The 24,441-nt window shown below is 45.4% G+C and overlaps 1 protein-coding gene across 27 annotated transcripts in view; it reads left to right on the forward strand.

The window, feature by feature from the left end:
* NRXN3 (neurexin 3) overlaps nt 1-24,441 on the forward strand; it is a 1,373,290-nt gene that overhangs the window by 835,432 nt on the left and 513,417 nt on the right. The window lies entirely within an intron of this gene.

Genomic DNA, 24,441 nt, shown 5'->3' on the forward strand with positions numbered 1-24,441 from the left:
AAACCCAGGGTTGTGAGTTTAATCCTTGAGGGGGCCATTTAGGGATCTGGGGCACAAATTGGGGATTGGTCCTGCTTTGAGTAGGGGGTTGGACTAGATGACCTCCTGAGGTCCCTTCCAATCCTGATATTCTATGAATCTATGAACTCCGTCCCAGAGCCTGTACCCCCACCCCCTCCTGCCACCAAACTCCCTCCCAGAGCCTGCACCCCTCAACTCTTCCTCCTGCACTCCTGCCCCAGCCCAGAGGCTGCACCCCTCATCCCCTCCTGCACCCCCAGCCCAGAACCTGCACCCTGCACCCAAACTCCTTTCTAGATCCTGCACCCCCACCCTCTTCCCACACACCCCCGACTGCCCCCAAACTCCCTCCCAGAGCTTGCACCCCAGCCCTCTGCATTCCCTCCCAGAGCCTGCACCCAACCTCCCTCCCAGAGCCTGCACCCCTCACCCCCTCCTACACCCCCACCCCTTTAGGCCTACACCCAATCTCCATTCCAGAGCCTGCACCCAATCTCCATTCCAGAACCTGCACCCCCTCCCTCTGCATTGTCTCCCGTCCCCAAATTCCCTCCCAGAGCCTGCACCCCTGCCCCCAGCCCAGAGCCTGCGCCCAAACTCAGTCCCAGAGCCTGCACCCCTCCCACATCCTGCACCAGCCCGGAGCCTGCACCCAGCACCCAAATTCTGTTCCAGAGCCTGGACCCCGACCCCTTCCCACAGCGACCTCCTGCCCCCAAACTCCCTCCCAGAGCCTGCACCCCAGACCCCCTCCCCCACCCAAACATCCTCCCAGAGCCAAAACTCCCTCCCAGAGCCTGGACCCCAATCCCCTGCCCCAGCTCAGGGCCTGCACCCCAGACCTCCTCCCTCAACCCAAACTCCCTCCCAGAGCCTTAGGCAGGTGGGGGCGGAATTTGGAGGGGGCGGGGTGGGCTCTGGGCGTTCTGGGCACCACCAACATTTCTACAAACCTGCCGCCCCTGGGGGTCAGTAGTGATACGCAGAGGACAATTGACTAGAGGGTCATCCTGCTCCCCGCAGCGCACCAGTCCTGAGCCCTACACTGGGCATTAGGATCAGTACTGACTCAGCGGGGATAGCACCCACAGCTGAGTCCCAGTACTACTTCCTGTGGCAGGCCTGAGTTTTCCCTTGGAGGTTTCCGATCCAAGTACCAGCCCTGACTAGCTTATAAAATCTGACGCACTCACAACCTGAAGTGTTATGGCTGCAGGCCTGTCTACTGTGGCCTGCATTGGAAACATTTTCTGAAAGTAGATCTAAGACCCTAGAGGGTTTTTGAAGCCATTACCGGAGGCAGGGCCGAGATTAAAGTAACTAATAAAAAAAAGTGGCACTAGTGGGTAGAGAGAGATGATACACAGAGCGTGAGGTAACATTAAAGCTGTATGAAGAGCAGGGACAATGAGGGAAATGGGAGTCCATTTGTGCCAAGAGTTTTAACAGCCTGGGCGCCACTTTCCATTTCTAGACATTTCACTGTCTGCCTCCTGCTCCTCCCGCCTGGAATCCTCAAAGACCAGCAGAGTTCTTAATTAAGTGTCAAAGAATTGATTAGCCAGAGCTCCTGCAATGCAATCCCATTGATGAAACCATTTTGTCAGGCCAGCCAATGTAATTAGACCAAACAAGATGTGAAATCTTCAGTGTTTTGGGCTACAGTCCAGTAATTAAATAATTCGTAATGAAAAAGAGAGAGAGAGAGAGGCAGCTGGAGGAGGGGGAGCAGCAAAGAAAGTTGAAAAAATGGAGGAGGAAAGTTTGCAAAAACCTCTTTTATCTCTTGCTTTTCCATCTTGCGGGAGCTGAAGGGTTTGTGGAAAGCCTCTTAACATCTGTGCAGAGGAAGTCTCGGTGAGCTGTCAGCACTTGGTCATTCCTCTTGAGACATGATAACTCTCGAAACTCATCTAACTGCCGAGTCTGATTTATATGGCGCTAAACATGCTACTGCCATTGGGATGTGTATTATTACCAAGGCTGGGCTGCTTGTTGCTGAGGTGCTGCTGGGGTGTGTGAAGGATATAGGATCGGATCATATTTTTAATAATAAATAGCACTTGTCTAGCACTCCTCCACTGCAGATCTCCAAGCATTTCACAAATGGGGGTCAGTATGACCATCCCCATTTTACAGATGTAGAAACGGAGGTGTAGAGCTGTGAAGTGCCTTTCCCCATATCTCACTGTGTGTTAGGAGCATAGTTGGGAATAGAATCAGGTCTACTACCTACTAGCCCAGTGCTCAAGCCCGTAGGTCACACTTGCCATACTTAAGGGAAAAGGCATTGTCTCTCTCTATGTGGGAATGCAGTATAACAGTTAGAGTATGGATTGGTAGTCAGGATTCCTGGGTTCTCAGCTCTGCTATGGTCTCACATTGTCATCCTGGGGGACATATCGCTTAACTCCTCTATCCCTCAGTTTATTTATCTGCAAAATGGGTACAATGATCTAGTTTATAGGCCCATAGTTTATAAAAATTGAGAGAGAGAAAATATGGGGGGTCGGAAGAGAAGAGACTCTAGAGTCATATTCCAACACCTAGAGAAAGACAGACTGCAAACTGACTCCAGTAAGACTGTTAACCATAGAGAGAGATCATACCGCAAGACTGTGGCAGAGCTGGGCATAAAACCTAGAAGTCCTCAGCCTGTTTGCTACTCTAACCACTTGATGACAGATGCTTCTCTAAACATTTCCCGTAGCCAGGCTTTGAGCTAGCATTCATTTTGGGGTGTTTTTTTCTTTGTTTAGTTGAGGCTATTTTTCAGAGAGAACTGGGCGGGGGGAGGGGAACACTCCACTTTAATAATAGAAGAAAAAGACTCCCTTGTCCTATGGAGAGGGAGAGAGAAAAGCCACAAAAGGAAGAGAATCTGAAAGAGAATCTGGTTGTTGGCTGAAAATCACATTCCAAGGATATGAGCCATGTCATGCAAGCTGATCTCCCTGGGCGGTGATTACCAGATGATAGCTCCACCCCCTGACACTATTATGGAGACCTGTTGTTGGGAGCAGACAATGTGGGCTCTGCTCGACCTCTCTGTCTTTCCTGTATCATTGCTACTGTCTTTGGGAGGGGAGATGGGGGTTGGGGGGAGGAATGCTGGAAGGAAATGAAGCTGACAGTGTCGGAGGCTGAGCAGAAGTTCTGGCTGAGTTACAGATGGTAATAAATTAGAATAAATCCCTGCGTGCTGCTCTGACAGCAAAGCCCTAGCACTCCCAGAGACAAGAAACTGCCAAACTCTGCTCTATCCCCCCTGGGCCCCAAGGAACAGGAAATGTCCTGTTGTCTACGGGTTGGGTTGTGACTGGCCCTGTGCAAGGAAGAGGAGAGCGGGAAAAAGGAGCCAGACTTAGGCAGGGGCCAGCCACAGTCAGGCTGAGGAGTGAAGTCCCTGAGCTATGCTAGTGCCACCAATGCCCCAAAGGGTGCAGGGAAAAGCAACATAATGGCAGAGCTATGCCTCCCCCTGCCCTCTCCTAAGCTCAGTTGTGTAGGAGGGAGCCCCCACTGCATCCTGTAAAGGGTGGCAGAACCCCATATCCAGTGTGTGCTATCTCATGGACCCCGGAGAAACTCTAAGCTGATCTCTATCTAATCAACAGTCCAACCTAAACTCCCACAGTATCCAGTTGCTAAGAGAGTTCCTATGGGATTCCAGTTCTAGGAGCTAATGGTAAACTGGTAGAGTATTCATCATGAAGGCAGTCAGAGCGTGAGTGCCATCTCCTAGGCTGAATGCATTTCCAGTGGGCTTTTGGCCCATGAACATCAGAATCCAGAGATGGGTTTGTAGCGGGTACACAGGAAGCTTGGCTAGCCAGGTTATCAGGACACACTCCACCCTCTTTTCAATGCTATAATTGCCACCTCGATGTGGTCAAGCAGTTATTATATGTAATGTAATACAATAAAGGAAGAGAGCGAACACATGCACAGCACAGATTGAACAATTTCTGATGGGATTAGACCTTTTGAGCTTCACTCCTGAGTCTGCCTCTTAAAACGTGGCCAATGGGACAACCCCACTTATTGTTATACCATGATGTGTTGTGTTGTGTTGTGATGCCATGACACTGATTCATCACGTGGTACCATGGCATCACCATGCAACAGCATGTTGTCATAGCATCACAATGGCATGTGACCCTGTCATACCCCTCTTTCCCCCAATTTTCATTGTACCAGTACAATGTTGTGTGATGCATTAAAATATGATGGCTTTGAAAGACCCTAAAAGAACAAGGTTCAGGGCCCTTTTTGTAGCCATCAAAGTGAGTTTGCAGCACATTTGAGTGCTCCTGTGACATCAGGGTGCATTCAGATACATTGGGATGCTTGTCAACCCTCTGCCTGGCTCTTTGTCATCTGCAAGAGTATCATAGGCTTTCTAACGATCTTTGTCACCTGTCTTAGCTGTTGCCATTCAAGAAAGAGATCTTGGAGTCACCCTGGATAGTTCTTTGAAAACTTCAGTTTGATGCGCAGCAGCAGTCAAAAAGCCTAACACAATGTTAGGGACTATTAGGAAAGGGGTACAAACTCAGACAGAAAATATTATAATGCCGCTATGTAAATCCATGGAGCACCCACACTTTGACTACTGTATCCATTTCTGAGAGCCCCATCTTTAAAAGAATATAGTGGCATGGGAAAAGATTCAGAGAAGGGCAACAAAGATGATTAAGGGTAAGGAATGGTTTCTGTACGAGGAGAGACTAAAAAGGTGTGGGACAGCCTTAAAAGAGACAATTGAGAAGGGGAATATGATAGAGTTCTATAAAATCTTGAATGGGATGGAGAAAGTGAATAAAGAAGTGTTATTTACCTTGTCCCAGAAAACCAAAACCACGGTTCACCCGATGCAATTAATAGGCAGCAGGTTTAATACAAACTAGAGGAAGTACTTTTTCACACAATGCTAAATTAACCTGTGAAACTCATTGCCATAGGTTGTTGTGATGGTCAAAAGTATAACTGGGTTCAGAAAAGAACTAGATAAAGTTCCTGGAGGATAGGTCCATCAATGGCTATTAGCCAAGATCGGTGGGATGCAACCCCATGCTTGGGGTGACCGTAAACCTCTGACTGCCAGAAGACAGCTGGATCGCTCCAAAATTGTCCTGTTCTGTACATTCTCCCTGAAGCTGTCACTGCCCACTGTCGGAGACGGGATACTGGGCTAGATCCTAGATGGACCATTGGTCTGACTCAGATGTCAGCTCCGATATTCTGCACTGGGTGGAATTTAGTCTCTATTAATTGAACTGTGAGAGCCACTGATGAACATGACTGTGATCTACAGCTGCTGTCCTAGTGTCCATATCGCCTTTCTTCTCTATCTTTGTGAGCCCATGTAAATATTGTACAGTGTGTGTGTCAAGAGATGTTTATTTCCCTCCATTTAGGCTGGTGAAGTGAATAGATCAAATGCTTGAAGTCATTAAAAACAAGTTAATCAGGGACACCACTGACATAAGGGCATTTGGGAGGGGCAGCCCAGGATTTTTGGCAGCATCGATTCGACTGCTAGGCGGCAGTTAATGACTTTAAGCGTTTGATCCATACCTTTAACTGGCCTAAACGGAGCGGGATGAGCTTGGAACACACACTGGATGACATGGGCTATGGTGTTGCTTTTGCAGTGAGCTGAGGGCCAGGGATTCATTTCACTTGCAACCAGTGCTGTCTGGATTTTTAGGAGGTGAAAGAAGAAAGCAGACAGCCACTACAAACTGAGTGCTACTACTGCTCTGCATAGGGATCATACTTTAGGTTCTCAATGACATTTTGATTACTTCTGGCTTCCATTTGGGCGGTGGGAGCAATCTTTCTTTTTTCCTTTTTGGCATTTTCATTCCCAATTCCACGTGAGACTATAGCACTAACTACAGACATGGAAATTGTGGAGTGGGGAAGGGGGAAGCTAACCAGTGTTTTTTCAACCATCAGAAAGGTTCAGTTTAAGTTTTGGGTTAAGATTCAGGGAATCCTTCTTGTTTATAATGTATTGTGTGCTTGCAACTGCCCTCTGTTGGCTGGAGTCAGAACTTCTCAACTGTGGGTCGTAGCTCTGATTCTCAAATAGAGATTCTCCATTGGCTCAAGTGTGAGGCGACAATGTTTCTGGTCATTATTTACTTGCCCTTTGTATTGCAGTCACAACTAGAAGCCCCAGCCAGAATCTGTGCCTTGTGGTGCTGGGTGTTATACACACACACAACATAATACAGTCCAGATCCCAAAGAGCTTACGATTTCAGTCCCATTCCTGTTGCTGTCATAAAGTTCCAAATAGCCACAATGTGCAGTGGAATGTCAACCTGGAGGTTTGAGGCTGTCATGGATTTGTTGTTATTTTACCAGACCCTTTTGGCCATCTTAGGGTTAGGGAACTTGTTCCCATGCTCTTCCTCTGGAGCTGGGATTCCTGTGAGTGAAATGAGCTAGCCTATGTGAGAGGATGAAGCTCACAGTGACTGACTGCTCCGATTGACTAAGGAAAGGAGTTGATAGGCTTTGCTGGCAGGCCAGAAGGATGGTGGATGCACCTTGGGGCATCAGATGGAGGGGATGTAATGTGGGTATCCTCAAGGAGTGGAGAAAGGAAAAACTTTGAGGGATAGATTTTTAAAGGTTTTTAGGCATCTAACTCCCATGAGGAGTTAAAAAATCAGCCCCTTAGATGTTTGGAAACAAAATTCATCTCCTTGGCTTGAGTGTGGATTTGGATGATTTCGGAGATGATTGATTTTGGTGGATAAATCTTCACAGGCTCGCGTCACCAGCTACATGCTACAGAGCTGGGACTATGAAAACAGGTGCAAATGTGAGAGAGAAAACAAGTTCATACAGCCCACACGCTGGATCTGTTTAACTATATGGGAACTATTAATAAAGTACATTGGGGAAAAGACAATTATTTTCTACACTAAGCAGACTTGATAGGAGGCCCACAATGCCATTTTAACCGAGTTGCTTTCTTAACATAACCACACTCTGCATTGTTTAAAACAACAAGGGGGGGGGGGGGAGGAGGTCATTTTCCCAGTCCAGACAAGGTCTTTGTCAGCTTTTACAGTAAAGATGGGCCAGAATCAAAACCTCAAGGCCAGACCACCTCCAGACTTCGGGAGTGTTCAGACCCAGCTTGGGTCAAACTCTGGTTTCCACAAACAAACCCCTTTTTTCAAACTGTATACCCAATTTGCCACTGGAAACTCCCTGAGCAACATGCTGCAGTTTGAAGGCCAAATCTCCCAGCCCTAAGTCCCTAAGATTTGCATGTCAAGGTGGTTTGAAGCCCAGTCTAATTGTGCAGAGGTAGGAAGTGCGGGGAGCAGAGAGCTGTGGTGTTCTTTGTTCTTAGCTTCCAGACTTTTGGGATATGGATGTGAAGTGTCTGCCTCATTTAGCTGATGTTCTCGCTGAAGGTACGTTCGCTGTGTGTGTGGATAGCTATGAAATTGACTGTCCTCCTTTTGCATCACTGTCACTGCCAAGACTGGTAATTAATCAAGACTGTGCCATGCTCGGCTTTTATTTCCCCTTCCCCTTTTCTGGAGTGAGTAATGAAGAATGATATCTTCACTTCTTCACCCCTACGTCTCCTCACCAGCTGAACGCTCGAGCTGGTCCCTTTGACAAGGAGCCTGCACCAGGGAGAAATCGCCACGGATGACAAATGTGGCCTTGGGTTTTGGCAAGCGTGAGGCTGGCTTTGTGACACTTCTCCATTTGCCACCATCAATCTTCTCCTATCGGGGTGGGGGTGGGGAGCTTTTGTCCTGTCGTTGCTGTTTGTTTCTTCTTATGCACCATGTCCTACCTACACACAGACTGGCAGGAGGCTGCAGTCGCAGAAGGCGGTAGGAAAGAGAGACTTTTAAACAACGGTGCAAGGTCTGGCAACGATGGTTAATAAGGGTCAGTGCTGTGGGCATAAAATGGCTATTAAAAGGGAAAAGAAAAGTTTGAAAAATGAATCCAGGTAATTTGAGTGTAGTTATCTCCTCCTGCCCTGTCTCTTTTCCTGTACGGTAATGTTAAAAGAATCTTGAAGGTTAAAATCATCTAACAATCCAAGGGCTGCTACAGAAGCAAAGAAGATGTTATTTTTCTTTTGCTCAGAGAGTCAAATTTATGTCAGAGGTCAGGGCAGGAGGGTAATTTTGACAACATTTTGCCGATCTCTCACAGTTTGTCTGAGGATTTCAAAGCACTTATAGCCATTGAGAATTAATTCTCAATGTCCCTCTGTGATGTAAGTCAGTATCATTAGCCTTTTTTTAATAGATAAGGAAACTGAGGCATAGAGAGGTGAATAGACTTGTCCCAGCTCACACAATGTGTCAGTGGCAAAGCTGGGATTACCCTGGGAAACAATTTTTATTTTTTGGTTAGAAAATCACTTAAATGTTTTAAAAATATAAAACAACTCCCCCCCCACCCCCCCCCCCACACATTTGAAGATGAGTGGTAGTTCTGAGAAAATAGTGTGATGAACCGGTATTTGAGATGGAATCAGGACTTCTCATCTGCATGTCACAGACCATGTACTGCTAATACCTAATGAAGATTCTTCTTTAACTCACATGGTAGGGCGCCTGTACTTTTGGAGCATCTCTGTTGAAGTTCTATGTGGCCATAGTGCGCATTATAGTGAGCACTGTAAAGTCCTTGATAGCCATGTTTTTGTTGGAGAAAAATGAATTACTTCCAGAGCATTTTTTACACCATTCATAGCTGCTAATTGAAGAGAATAATTCTTTGAGATCAAAGACCCATGCAGAGTCAGGCACTTTACTGCACTGTACTACAGCGTACAATCCAGTTGGGAGGCTCCACAGAAGTTGTCATGGGACGTCAAGGGGACACCTATGATTTATTGGACATCTCAGCAGCCACCACAGGGCACTGATGTCCTATCCAGTATTCTGTGGGAGGGAATTCCTTCCTATCCCTGATTCCAGTGGTCAGTTTAATACACAAGACTCACTGTTAACAAATAGCCACAACCCCACAACACACAAACTGCATCTTTAACTGTTGCTGTTGAATAATTACCTTGATTTCCCCATGAATCCTAGTATGCTGGAGAAAATATCCCATAGATCGCTTATTATTGCCTTGCAATTACAAAACGACCATAAAACAGGCCCAAAAATGTAGCCAAAAAATAGGCAGTAAGGGATTCAACTACATCTACCTAAGCCCCTCTTCTTCTGAACATTTTCATCTACTATTATTACAAGCAACATCTATGATCTCTAAAACTGAGAGAGATAAAAGCAGCATCACCAGCTCCTGTGATTTACCCTGAATCTCTCAGTATTTGATGTTCTGCTTAAAGCCCTAGCTCCTGGAGTCATGTCATTACATGAGAATCTCACAATCTTTCTTTCTTTTGTTTTTAAAATAAGCTTTTAGTCTTCCTGCTTATGCAGAAAAGCTGGAAAGTGTGATCCACTAAACACTCAAAAACTAGAAGAAAAATGAAAAGACCCTCAAATTCTTATGTTTAAAGATCTTGTAATTTTCAAGCTAATCTTGTGATTGTTTCGCTGGGGCTTCACACATGATTTCTGAATGTTTGGGGCTTGCAATACAGTTAGAGGGGGAAATATTTTCTCCTGCTTGTTTACCATGTACATAGCATTTTACAGCACTTTGTGAATAGTCATTTTCATTTTTTCCCCTTTGTGGTCAGTCAGTTATTTTCTCCTGCTGGTTTGGGTCCCTTCCAGCAGAAACAGAGAAGAGACAAACATTTTTAAAAAAATAGGAGAATGTAGTTGTAAAGCCACAAAAATTGGTAGAGGAATGCAGGGACAGGCTCTCTATCTGAAACTACTTATAACTCCTAAAACATCCACTTGATTTAATAGATTCATAGACTTTAAAGGACCATTAGATCAGTAGTCTGACCTCTTAACACAGGCCATAGAATTTCACCCAGTTACCTCTGTATTGAGCCTAATAACTAAAACACAGGTATGAATAAAGCATATCTTTGAGAAAGGCATCCAGTCGTCACTTGAAGACATCGACATGGAGAATCCACCACGTTTCTGTGTAGCCTGTTGCAATGGTTAATCACTTTCACTGTTTAATATGTGTGCTTTATTTCTAATTTGAATTAGTCTGGTTTTAGCTTCCAGCCATTAGTTCTTGTTAGGCATTTCTCTGATAGATTAAAGAGTCCATTTGTTCCCAATGTTTTTGCCCTGTGAAGGTACTTACTTACACAATGTAATCAAGTCACTAAATTGACTGTGTCCCTTTAAAATGTGATATGTCTTTGTGTCCTTCAAACACCCATACAGGGCTTCTGCTTGTAATAGGGTTACCACCTTTAAAATACAAAAAAAGTCCTCCCTCCCACAAGGCAAGCCCACCGCTACCCCAACCACAAGGCAACTCTGCAACCCCCACCTCCCCACAGCCACTTATGGTATCTAGAGAGAGAACACAGATTAGACTCGTAACATCATTTTCTTACTTAAACTGTGGAAGGGGAAACACTGCAGCATCTTTGGTTGGACACAGAACTTTTAATATTAGAAACCTAGTGTATTGTGATAGTAATGCACATTTTTGGACCCATGTTAAAAAAAAATACCCAGAAGATTAAATTATTTTTCTGGCAACTTCATAAAAAACCTGGCCAGGCTGGTCATATGCTGGCCAGGTGGTAACCCTGCCCTGTAAGGATAGGTATCCAGTTACCAATATGATAGAGACCATACAAATGAGATGCTGTAGTGTTAATTGGGGAGTAACTATACCGATACTTGTGTTAAGCCTCTGAGCTTGCCCAGTGTAATGATGAGATGTTTCGAGAAAGCTGAGAAGACTCCAGCTGAGCTACTGATCATAAAAAGTGCTGGGTCTTGTCTCCTGACTAACCTCGCCTCCAAGCACTTGATGATCATTACAAAAAAACTCACAAAAGTGGTTTCTTGCTCCCATATGTGCTGTGTTATGAAATCCATGAATTCTGTTGCATGTATATTTAGAAGCTATTTGACAAGATGTAAAATAGACTTAAAACATTCTGAAATTGGCTGCTTCCCTCCGGTCTATTTCTTTAAACATATGGCATGATACAGTAAATACACCTAAGTATGTGCCAGGACATACTGTCTGTGTGTGTGTCTGTGTGTGCATGCGCGTGCACACACGCAATGAGGGACAATCTGTCATTTTTCTGTGTGCGCTTGAAAGCACATTTTGTTTTTCCCGTCTCCCTAGGGAATTAGACAGCGGTGCGTGGATTTGTATGAACAAACTAAATATGTACAACATGACTAACGGGTGACTAACCAGGGATAAGATAACCCTTTAAAATCAAGAAGAGAGAAGAATTGTTTAGCGTGAGCCATATAGCCAAAGGAGGTGTAACTAGGAAAAACAGAAACTGAGCAAAGGACACTTCAGTCCGAAGCTGAATTTCAGAGGAAAATCTCCTAACAGTGTGAGCCATGGGTGCAGGAATACCGCCTCTGTTCCCCAGGGAAGTGGTGGAAGTCCCATTGCTTGAGTTATATGGAACTGGATAATGCACTACTAGACAATGTCTCCCAGTAATGCTTGTTCAATAGCACTCATTGCCAGTGTGTGTGTCTACCATGCTGGAGGGATCCCTCTCGCCTCGGCCAGGGAATAGCCTAGACAAAAGAGCTCTTTTCTCTCGCTAATTTCTCCAGGTTGTCAGTGATACTGGGTTGTAGTTACATGGAGGGAGCCTGCCTTGCAGGGAGGGCAGTGTTGCCACTAGGTGATTTCAAATGTGTCTGCATGGTGAAGTGAGAGAGGAGAATAAATGGTACAGATCTGTTCTACATCTCTTTCCCTCCTGCTCCTGACCTACAGCAGCGATATCCTCTGTCTGCCTGGAGCACTAGACATGAGACAGGGAAGTAGTGGAGAATCTTTTGGGATAGTCAATTAATGCAAAACGGAGTCTGTGTGCAAGCTTGACAAGTCATTACTGGATGGCATACTCCTTTGGGGGCTTTCTTCTGTCCTTGGTTTGTGATCATTTCTTTTCCACACAGCCCGTCTGTTCAGTGATTTACAAAATGTAGGAAAGGAGGAGGTGACATTGTTTATCATCCTCTGTGGCACATAAACTTCAATGGATTCTAGTAGCGATGGGCTAGTTAGCACATCAGTCTGTCCAGCTATCCATATTTGCCCACATTTTCAGTAAAAGAGGCCAAAGATCTGCTTGTACTTGCACAGCTGCCTTTACACACTGAGTGGCCAGGTTAGCGTGCACAGTCCCGGCAACCTCATGCGAATGTTAACCATTGGGTTCTAAAAGATGCCAACATTTGCTCTTGGCCTGATCTGATCTTTGATTCTTATGGTGATAGACACCTCAGAGATAGATAATGGGTTCGGTAGCCCCAGACCTTTGACCAACAGTGCCCTTTCCTTTTCCTCCATGTATTCAAACCTGGGCTTTGTTAGTCAGAACAAGAATCTCTGTCTGAGGTAGCTCAGATCTGGCCTGATTCAGTAAGATTATTACCAGAGATGCTTAATTGCTCTGTGTCTCAGTTTACCCTTGTTGATTATTATATATTTGTATTTCAATAACATATACAGGCTCCAGCCTTATTGTGCTGGACACTGAGCAAGCATCTAACAAAAAAAGATGGTCCCTGTACTGAGGAACTTACATTCTAAGTATGATATGAAAGCGACAACAAACAGTCTGGGGAGAGAGAGGGCACAAAATAACAAGGAGATAATTCAGTGTGATAAGCAAGGGTCACAGCACACCAGCTGCCTGTAAAACAATGGTAATAATACTTCACACAGGCTTAACTAGCTAGTACTTGGAAAGTGCTTTGAGATCCTCCAATAAGATCCTCCCATAAGAAAAGGGAAAAGTCGTGTTTTGTTTCCGGTGCTCAGATACTACAGTGATGAAGGCAGTATAAGAACCTATTCCACATTAACAGTTCCAAGTATGGCAGTAATGATCTGATCAGCTGCACTATTTTGGGATCATTACTGTCAAATACTAGAGTATGTTTACTAGGGGATGCAGGAGTGGCATTTCTTCTGGACAGGGGTCATGAACCAAGGTGCAGCCCAAGGCAGCCATGGGAAAGGACTCTTGTTCCCTGTCACTCCCCTGGACCCATCTCATACTGTTGCAATATTCTGCAGCAATGGCCTCAAACTCTACATCTTCGTGTCATGCTCCTGCTGTGTTTGGGGTGGTTACTGAAGAATACAGTCACAGTGTCATTATTATTGTTTAATAAGGGCACCGCCACTCTTCTCCTAGAAGTGATGGGAGGTTCTTGGCAGTGATGAGCTGCCAAAATCTTAACAACGGGTTCCCTCCTCACCCCACAAGGGGGTTGTTGCCCACCCCCGCCCCAACCCCGAACCTCCCCCGCGTTCCTTGATGCCCCCCCAGGACCCCTGCCCTATCCACCACCCCCCCTGTCCCCTGACTGCCCCAGAACTGGGCAGGAGAGTCTCGTGGGCCACTGTAGTGGGTGCCCACCCCTAAGAGCCAGAGGCACCTGCCGGGGGGCGAGGTGGGGAGTCCTGGAGGTGCTTACCTGGTGCAGCTCCCAAGAAGCATCTCGCAGGTCCCTCTGGCTCCTAGGGGCAGGGGAGCATAGCTGGGGGGAAGCAGGGGGAACGGCCGCTCCCCCACTGATTGCATCAAAAGTGGCGCCTTAGGCGCCGACTCCGTGGGTGCTCCGGGGCTGGAGCACCCACGGGGAAAATTTGGTGGGTGCAGAGCATCCACTGGCAGCTCCCCGCCCCGCGCCCGGCCCCAGATCACCTAACCTCCGCTCTGCCTCTTCCACTGAACGCACCGCCCCGCTCTGCTTCTCCGGCCCCTCCCCTGGCTTCCCGCGAATCAGCTGTTCGGCGGGAAGCCGGGGAGGGCTGAGAAGCAGGCGGCGGCTTCCCGCTCAGGCTGAGGTGAGCTGGGGCGGGGAGCAGTTCCCCTGCGCGCCCCGGTTTACCTGCTGCAGCGCGGGCGGCCCTCCTTGCGCCGCCCCCGCCCCAGCTCACCTCCTCCTCCCTGGGCCTGAGCGGGAAGCTGCGGCCTGCTTCTCAGCCTGCCCCAGCTTCCCGCGCGAACAGCTGATTCGTGGGAAGCCTGGGGGGGCGGAGAAGCAGGGGGGGGCGGGGCAGTGCATTCAGGGGAGGAGGCGGAGGTGGAGCGGAGGTGAGCTAGGGGTAGGGCGGGGAGCTGCCGGTGGGTGCTCTGCACCCACCAAATTTTCCCCTTGGGTGCTCCAGGGCTGCAGCACCCATGGAGTTGGCGCCTAAGGCGCCACTTTTGGCCGGTTAAATTTAGAAGCCCTTTTAGAACCGGTTGTCCCTCGCGGAACAACTGGTTCTAAAAGGGCTTCTAAATTTAACAACAGGTTCTAGCGAACCGGTGCGAACAAGCTCCAGCTCACCACGGGTTCTTGGGAAGAGCCTGTCCCTGGTCACTAAAGATGTCAGACAGAAGGTGGCTCCTTACAACAGTAGGTGCTGGGACTTTCACTTTCAGGTGATAGATTTTTCTAGGTCGCAGTTGCAGTGTGGAAACATTTGGAGATAAAAAGTCCCCTTCTCAATAGGAGAAAAGAGAATGTTTTTGGGTGGGGGGAATTGTGACCAGGGGGACTAGGTCCAGAGGGTCCTGCTGGAAGCCTTGTGACCCTGCCTCACTCCGCCCCAGAAAAGAACAGAGGAGAAGTCCTCCAAGTGGCTACAAGGGAAGCATCCAGTCAAAGGGGCTGCTGGAGTGGCCAGTCAGGGCCAGGAGGGCCGTATAAAAAGGAGCAACAGGGACAGAGCAGTCAGTTACTGCCGGGAGCTGAAAGAAGACTGGGTTCCTGGTTGGCTGGAAGAGTAGCAAGATCACGGACAAGTCAGTGCACGCAAGACTGAGCCCATAGGCAAGTCCTGGGGAGCTAAGAAGGAGCTCCTGACTGGCTGCTGGGCTGAGCAAGGACTGAGCCAAGAGCCTAGGCAGACCCAGCGAGGGTACCGTGATGGGCCCAGCTTGTCTGGTTAAAGACTGAGCCCAGGGAGAGATGCTGAAAAGAACACGCCAACTGATAGTATCGTGATGGGCTCCTGTTGGACTGGTATAGAAGGCAGTGTATTCAGAGAAGAAGTCTTGGTGGTACAGCCCCATATCAGGGCTGTGAGAAGGTAGAGACTGTATATCCTGGAAGGGGTTTGCTTGCTCCATGTAAAGACAGTGCATGTGTCTCGGTCAGAGAGCTGAGTCACTGAAGACCTGCCGCAAGGGTGGGTGCCATCTTGTTCCAAACTAAGAAACAGCAGGCTTACACCCGACCAGAAAGGGGCACTCACACGAGGTTACGGGAATACTGATTGCTTTAAATTTGCTACTGTGTAGATTTACTGCATCCGTTTTTCCCCCAAATAAAATGATACAAACCAGTAAATGAACAGTGGATTGCAAAGCACTACAGTGAGATGCCAATATGCCCTATCAAACCAGAAGGTGTCATTTCAATTGCATTTACAGTTCAGAGCCATTCACCACCTGCTCTGATAGGTACATAGCGGAGTTCTTTCCCTCTCTGGGTGGTTTACATGACAATAGTTATACAGGAAAGTAGGGGATGAGGATGGAGAAGTGGGAGCGAGTAGAAATGAATACCTTTAAAATGCCATGACATGAACAGTTTGTCCAGAGAGAGAGCCCAGTCCTGCTCTCTTTACTCCTGAGTAAGGACTGTAGAGTCTGACACATTCTATGCAAGTGTCATGGGTTGTTAATAATGCCTGGCAGATACATAGCACTTTTCATCTGAAGAACTCTCAGCACTTTAAAGTATTACTGGCTCTCATAAATATAAAGGGAAGGGTAAACACCTTTAAAATCCCTCCTGGCCAGAGGAAAAACCCTTTCACCTGTAAAGGGTTAAGAAGCTAGGATAACCTGGCTGGCACCTGATCACAATGACCAATGAGGAGACAAGATACTTTCAAAGCTGGAGAGGGGGAGAAACAAAGGGTCTGGGTCTGTCTGTGTGATGCTTTTGCCGGGGACAGAACAGGAATGGAGTCTTAGAACTTAGTAAGTAATCTAGCTAGATATGTGTTAGATTCTGTTTGTTTAAATGGCTGAGAAAATAAGCTGTGCTGAATGGAATGGATATTCCTGTTTTTGTGTCTTTTTGTAACTTAAGGTTTTGCCTAGAGGGATTCTCTGTGTTTTGAATCTGATTACCCTGTAAGGTATTTACCATTCTGATTTTACAGAGGTGATTCTTTTTACTTTTTCTTCAATTAAAATTCTTCTTTTAAGAAACTGATTGTTTTTTTCATTGTTCTTAAGATCCAAGGGTTTGGGTCTGTGTTCACCTATGCAAATTGGTGAGGATTTTTATCAAGCCTTCCCCAGGAAGGGGGGTGTAAGGTTTTGGTGAGGATTTTGGGGGGAAAGACGTTTCCAAACGAACTCTTTCCCAATAATAAATACCGGTTAGACGTTTGGTGGTGGCAGCGAAAGTCCAAGGGGAAAAGGTAAAATAGTTCGTACCTTGGGGAAGTTTTAACCTAAACTGGTAAAAGTAAGCTTAGGAGGTTTTCATGCAGGTCCCCACATCTGTACCCTAGAGTTCAGAGTGGGGAAGGAACCTTGACACTGGCCCTTTTTACAAATTGGGACACTGAGGCACAGAGAGGTTAAGTAACTTGCCCAGGATCACCCAGCAAATCAGTGGCAGATTCAGGAATAGAACCCAGGAGTCCTGGCACACACTATCCCTGTTCTAACCTCTGGACCACACTGCTGCTATTGGGCACACAACAATATTCAGGCTGTTCTCTCGAAGTTTGCAATTCCAGCAGTGTTAGTGTCTACAAGATTTGTAATGGGTGTGAAACATGAATGTTAAGGGACCAGGTAATTTTCTTTTATTTGAAAATTGTATCATCTGTTCTCTGCATCTTCACCTACACCCACCTGCTTCTACTGATGTAAAACTGCTTTGAAGGTTGACCTTCTGCTGGGCTACAGAGTGGGAATAATTATTCAGTCATTAGTAATGGGGAATTCTGATACAGATATTTGATTTGAACAGTCAGAAAAACAATCAAAGATCCTCCTGCAAAGGGCACAGATTACCGCTTGGGGTTAAATTCTGGTCTTCACACACTAGCCTTTCCCATTCTTTTCCCCTCCCACCATTGTGTCTGATAACTGCCTAAAGGACAAACTCTCTTGTGTGACCTTTTTCTCCTTTGTTTTATTGCCAGAGACATAGCAAAGTGATTTATATCTTCCTGCTGTGTGCAGAAGGCTATAGAATCCGCCACTGGTACTGAGCTCCTGGCCCCTGACTGCATAAAGTTATGGATCATGGGCCTTGTATTTATCCATTTCCATGTATGTCAAAGGACAAGGGGTTGCCTAGATGAAGGGAAGAGAGAGAAAAAACAAGGGCAGCTTTGGAAAGCTCTGATTCCTGCTCTGTACAGAGACTGAGGCCTCCATGCCTTCCTCACTCAGCCGTGTTGCTTTAGGCACTGAGCCTCTCAATCATGCTAATGTATCTCCATTGACTTCAGTGGAGTGACTCCTGATTTACGCCAGCGTGAGAGGAGAGGCAAGCCTAGTGGCTTCCCACCTGCCTGCTTCATGCTGTTGGAAGGGCTAAAGCTGGAGTTCTGAACTGCAGTGTCCTTTAGACTTTTAGAGAGGTATCACCAACTCATTTCCTTATCTCTATCCATTGTGAACAGTTTACCCACCTCCATTGCTGACATTAACATCCTCCTCCTGGAGCTTTTCTGGTTTGAATGTTCTCTGATGGGTTTTTGTCCTTTCCAGTGGTTCCTACCCAATCATTGTGTGTTGGTGTAATTCATGTAAATCCATGCCGTCAGGCAACTATGCGATTACAGTACAATGTGATTTATTTTTGTATTGTGCCCTTAATACGGTGTGTCACAAAACACTTCAATCACTTCAAGAGAAAAGGAAGGTCTTAGGGTGACATATACAGAGGGGAAGCAACTCAAAGGCTTGGAGACAGGATCAAATTCAATGTAAAGCATCTAACATAAGTGGAAGAAAGAGCTACATCTATGGATGATAGAATCAGTCTGTTTTTAATTATTCTTGTATTGCTGTAAGAATATAAACCTGTATGAATAGATCTAACAAAATGCAACTAGAATGTTCTTTTCCTTTTTTTGAACAAAGACATATTCAAGGAGGCACATAAAGAAACAAGCAGGAGAGAAAATGGAGGAAATAAAAGCAACAGATAAAAAAGGAGTAATAGAGAGGGAAGCTGATGAACTAGGTTTCTCTTAGGTGAGCATTCCAAGTTACACAGGCACAGGGTACTACAAGAGGAAAACTGAGGGCAAAATGGACACAGATAAATAATGAGGAAAGGAGGAGGAGAAGAGAAGATCCTTCTTCTAATAAGTACAAAACAGTATTATTCTATCTTCACAATATCTATAGAGACAGTATTTCGGGAAAAAACCCTCCCGCTTCTGGAGGAACAAGGATAATTTCATGAATATCACCAAAAGATCATTTAAACAGCTCCTTAATATAGCTGGTATAAAAGAATTCGGACACAGATTATTGCATGTAGCTCAAAGCAAAAAGGATCAATGAGGTCTGAGATGGGTAGTATGCTTCTGTAACACTGCCTTCCACTGGGTGGAATCAGAATTGACCTACTGTGTGTCATAGACCTATTCTTTAATTCTCAGATAGCTGAAGTGGTTGGGGCCTTTCAGAGCAAGAGGCTCTGAGCTCTGTCACACTCCCTCTCAGGAGATGTGGAGCTCTATGACAAGCTGGAATCACCTTTTGTTATTGCTTTCTCTGTATATTATAGGAAACAATTTGCTAAGAGGAATGAGTGAAAATTGAGGAATTAGTGAAAAGAGCAAATGTTAAGCAAATATAGAGAATATTATCAGAAAATGAATTTTTAACTTATCGTATTTGCATGGGAAATCTGATTCTAAGTGTTACAGTTATTCAGCCAGAACATATAGTCTGAGGTGTTTGCCCAGCTCTCTAATTAATCATAATAAGAATGCTACTTCATCCCTATGGAGCTATTGTCATCTGGGGGCCTCAAAACATTTATAAATGAGGGCTTGATTAGCCCCATTTCACAGAGGGGGAAATTGAGTCACAGAGAAGGTTGTCCAAGGCTTCACAACAAGCAAGTGTTGGAGTTGGGAACAGAACCCATGTTTCAAATCCCAATACTGTGATTTAACCAATAGAACACTCTGCTTTCCTCATTGTCATGCATTACCTCTTAATGCACCGTGCCGTGCCAAAGTCAAGAATCAGAGAGTAAACATTCAGAAACAGGTTTAAGAGTGGTAGCCGTGTTAGTCTGTATCAGCAAAAAGAATGAGGAGTACTTGTGGCACCTGAGAGACTAACAAATGTATTTGGGCATAAGCTAATGAAGTGGGTTTCAGCCCATGAAAGCTTATTCAGAAACAGGCGTCTCTGTTTGTGAGGCTGCCTGAGGTGAAGTCTTGTTCTGCAGTTAGTGTCACCTCAGCAAGTGAGTACGGAAAGTGAAAGAAAGAGAAGCCCTCCAAATTGCAGTTTTTATCTCTGCAGACTTCTGTTCCCAGTTCCATGAGCACAGGGTACAAGGGCAGTCCGAAAATGATGCAGAGAGCAGCAGATTCAGTGTGTGGATTTGATATAGGGTTTCCGCTCCTAAATGTCTGTCCTGAGTGGCAAGCCTGTTGCAACATGATACCACAATATTGTGTGAGCATCATCACAACACAATGCAGTGCTGTGATGTAGTGATATATTGACTCAAAATAATGTAGGGGATCTAAGCTTACAGGATACAGAATAGTCTCTTCAAAATTGTGACTATCCACAAATGATAATTAATAGATAATGACTTTAAAAAATCTCCAAACCTCTTAAATCTCCAAAATAAAGGATGGGATGTTTGTGAGGACATAATTTCCAATGAAATTTCCGACACTTCTTTTCCTCGATGGAAAGTACGTGTAGAACAACCTTTCTTGCGGTGTCTTGGCACTTCTGCTTCTGGTGCTAGCCAAAATATAGAACAACGAAGAAAGGGGGGTAAATGTCATGTGAGCATTTCAGAAGTTCCAAAAGATTCTAAAAGTAGTTGAAGATTTGATGGTGGTATTAAGTTTTCTAAATTGATTCTCCCATCCTTAATCACAAACTATAGGCAGGAGAAAATTAACCCTAACAGGTCATAGTATGGAACAATTTGGGATCACCTATGCGTGGGTGGTGTTAGCGAAGAAGGTTGGTTACTCCTGACTGCAAAGCAATCTCGATTTGGTCACTTCTGGATACAGGAATGGATGAGTCATTGATCTGCTGCACCATGGAGTTCCTATATAAAGGTTCCCATTTCAGGCCATAGAATTTGAGAACCCCAAAGCTAAAAAGAACTCTGAATTTTGAGGGAGTTTGATTCTGATCTGAATCTGTATCTCAGGCTCTTCTCTAAGAAGGATATTAAAGGTGATGCAAAGGCCTGGTTGCTAGCGGACTCCCTTGATCCATTAGGGAGGAAACAGTCTCGAGCCATCTCCTTGCAAGAACATCGGGGAAGAAACATCTTAATGGTGACACCAGATTCAGCCAGGGGTTCTTCCTCTAGTATCTTGTCATATCTCTCAGCTGACATGGGAGTTTCACGTTGCCAGGCCCTGCTGTAGTCTGTGTTGTGTGCTGTGTTATCCACGTGAGACGATAAAACCTAGGAAATCTATGACTAGTGAAGAGAAAGGAAATAAACAATTAAGATCTTTAGGTGAACTATTTTGATTTATACAGAAACATGTTTCAGACTGACTCTGAAAAGACTGTGTGTAGGGTTCTGTACTTAGTGTGAATAATACACAGTGGTTAGATTTTGACTGAAGGTCCACACAATGGGTGTAACATTTAGTAGAAACACTCAGTTTATCTGAATGTCACAAAGCTCCTCCCATTCCAGTGACATTGTTTCCATAGCAACTAATGTACTTTAAAGAGAGAAAAGTGGAGAGAGAGAAAAATCAAACTTGTGACTAATTTGGTCGCCCCAGACTCGTGATTATAAAAATGTTGTGGCACCCACACCATCACGTATCTCTGGTGTGTGGTATGTGTAGGGAAATGATTGCATAGTGCACAAGGGTAATAAATGTCTACTCTTTCCTAAGAGTTTGCACTGATTAGTCATTGCTAAGATCCTTTTGCTTAATTCAGGAGAGTTTCCAGTGACCTGGAAGAATGAATTGGGTTTGCAAAAATAAGTACCTAAACCCTGAATCTAATCTCACATTGGCCTAAATCTGGAGTACTGGAATTGGAAGTACTCTGGGTTTACACAGATATTATTGAGATCAATATCTAACTTCTGGTGCTGAAGCCAGTCTTCATTCTGTGAGCTAGGGTGTGTGGCACACTTTGAGTGCAGTGTGCACATCCATACCACTGTGTTCCTGGCAGTACACAGGGAAGCAGAAGAACATACATTCCAGAACCACTTTAATATGACGGGTTGTTTTTGGTATCAAAGGGGGGTGGGAGGTTGTTCTCCCTCCAGACTCTGTTTCTGCTTGAGTCTGTCTGAAACCACAGTCCTGTGCTTATTACTAAAGCTGAATTCAAGCTGCAAAATGTGGCTCAGTATCCATATTTTGAATGCCCCAAAGTCAGAGATTGGACATGATTTTAATTTTTCCCATTGTAAGGACAGGATCTATTTGTACAATTTCAGTCCAGAGTCAAGTTTGAATTAGACACCCTAAAGTGTGGGAGAGGATTTGTGGGAAAGGAGATTTGGTTCTGGTGTCTTTCTACTTATGATGCCATGGTGTATCACTGGAGCAAAGAACTGATTCAGGATTTAAGCTTTACTGTGGCACTAAGTTAGAGAAGAAGCATTTGGGCAGTGAACTAGGGAGGCTGGCCCTTGTGAAAATGTAGAGCTCTTTGCTGAATAGAACAAGGAGTGACTGAAACTGTAGAAAGCACATGGGACAGGTGAATGGAGTTAAGGTGAAATCTCACTCCCTGATGATATTGTCACTGACCTCAATAGGACCAGGATTTAGCTCATAATTTGAAAGCACATTTTGGTAAAGTTACCCCAGTGTAGACACCCTTATTTTGTTCTTGCAAAAACACACCAAAAACCATGTACTGTGTTCACTAGAGTGAAGAATGGACATGTCAGAGAGAATCATGGGAAGTAGGGGGTGGAGAAAAGTCTGTAGTCTCAACCATCACTGCTGTCAGTGCACAAGAGCTTTGTTTGGTCCAGCCTAATAATTCAAGAACAAAGGGGCTTCTAGCACCTCCCTTGGGAAACTATTCCACTGTCCTACAGATGTCACCATTACGAACTTTTATCTGATATCACACTGCTCACACTCATCCTGAAGGATAGGGCACTGGAGTGGCAGTAAGAATTCAGTGCTACGCATTGTGTGATCTTGTGAGACCCTGGTCAAGTCACCTCATTTCTCTTTGCCTTCCTTAACTGGAAAATGGAGAGAATGGTTCTTGCCCTTGTATAGTGCTTTGAGATCCTGGGGCCAAAAGTGCTCTCTAGGTATTATTATTATCCCGGTGGTCTAGTCTGAGATGATAGGCAACTACCTTGTATTCTCAACTCCCACATAAGCAACTGTACAGACACATTAGAGGTGAAACCTGTGCAGAGATTGTCAAAGGCTCTGCACATCATCTCTTGCTTTTGTTTGTGCCACGTCCTTTTAGTAGCTCTCCCCAGAGACCCAGCTTCATCTGCAGCCTAGTTTCTTGGAGCTGCTTCCACATGTTTTCCCCTCACCCTCCCCACAAAACTCTGACTTTGCCAGCTCAGCCAGTACAAGTGGCAAAGAGGGCTACAAGATTCCTCAAGGGCATAAGCCAGGTGGAAGGGCCATTTCTCACCTAGCAGTCCAAAAGTGCCACAAGGCAACAAGTGGGTCAAAGGAGCCATTAGGTAAAAATTGGAAACAAAACAGAAAAAGGCAATGTGTATTGACACCTGCCAAGCCCAGGGGGTCAGCTTTTAAATTCCCTTGTCATCGCAGTAGACTCTCTGGGGACCCTCACTGTCAGTGACTATGACAGCTCTTATCAACATGATTAGAGATGGAAAAGACCTATTAGGTCCTATTTAGTTCACCCCTGCTCAGCCAGTGTAGGAGAGTTCCCTGCAGTACATTCCCCAGGGCTTTGTGTAGTCTAGTTTTAATTGTCCCAAGCAATGAGGTTTCCACCACATCGTCTCTTGGAGTGGGAGGGGAAACCCCTTCGCCAAAGCAGGAGAAGCAGTTTCTCGTTGAATCTCTTACTTGGTGCCTTTATGCTGAGCAGGAACTGGCTGCAATGTTTCCTCTATGCCCGGATGTGCCACTAGAGGCTGTCCCTCTTCGCCTTTTGTACTATTTAGAAAACAGTAAGTACCATTTTATCATGCTGGATTCTTTGAAGTAGCTAGCACTTACACACTATAGAGGGAGTTGCAGTTGGTTTTAAAGAGACTAGGCCAAATTAATCCCTAGGAAAAGCCCAGTGAGGCCAGTTGGTTTACACTGGGGATTAATGTGTTTGAGCCTTTGGTTCATTGAATAATGGGACTCATTTTTTACATGGTATATTAGAAATAGATCGTTGACTGCCATCTGTGGTTAAATCCCAGCAGAGGGGAGATTAACAAGTTTTGCATCTTAGAATAATCGTTATACACCTCAAAACCCTGCTAACTTTCTTATTTATACCACATTGGGGAGCTATGCTGGAAGTTGCTGATTTACGTTAAATATTGTAACAAATCCAAGAATGCAATGTCTCTGCTCAATACCATGGTCATATGGAACTTTATGATGAAAAGGGATAAAACCTTGATCCTTCTGTTCTGAAAGCACAGCAGCTGAAGGGGAATCACCATCAGTTGCTGTTAGCAGTATAAGGCCAATGACACACAACTGAGGTACTGCATACATGCTAGGCTGTTTATTACAATACTCTAGGGGATGTTGCAGCATCAAACTTCACTGAAGATTGGGGCAGGGAATTTCAGATTTGGGGTGCAGGCGCCAGTCAACCTCTGGTAAATACCCAAGATATAAATAGTAGGAGAAACAGGAGGAGGGCCAAAGACAGTGTAGGAGTGCAGCTTTGTGTAATACAGAATAGTTAGGAATAAGGAAAAGAGAGAATCGATTCATTTAGTAAGGGACAAAAGCATATGGAGGGAGGAGGGGTGTGACCATGTCAGGAAGAGGCATTTTCCTGGGAGACCAGAATCACAACTCAGATGACAGCAACCCACCTGGGCTTGGCTCTAAGTAGGCTTGGAATGATTAGCGTTTTACCAGTAAATGTAGA

The sequence above is a fragment of the Natator depressus genome, chromosome 6 (assembly GCF_965152275.1).
Source record: "Natator depressus isolate rNatDep1 chromosome 6, rNatDep2.hap1, whole genome shotgun sequence".
Classification (NCBI taxonomy): domain Eukaryota; kingdom Metazoa; phylum Chordata; order Testudines; family Cheloniidae; genus Natator; species Natator depressus.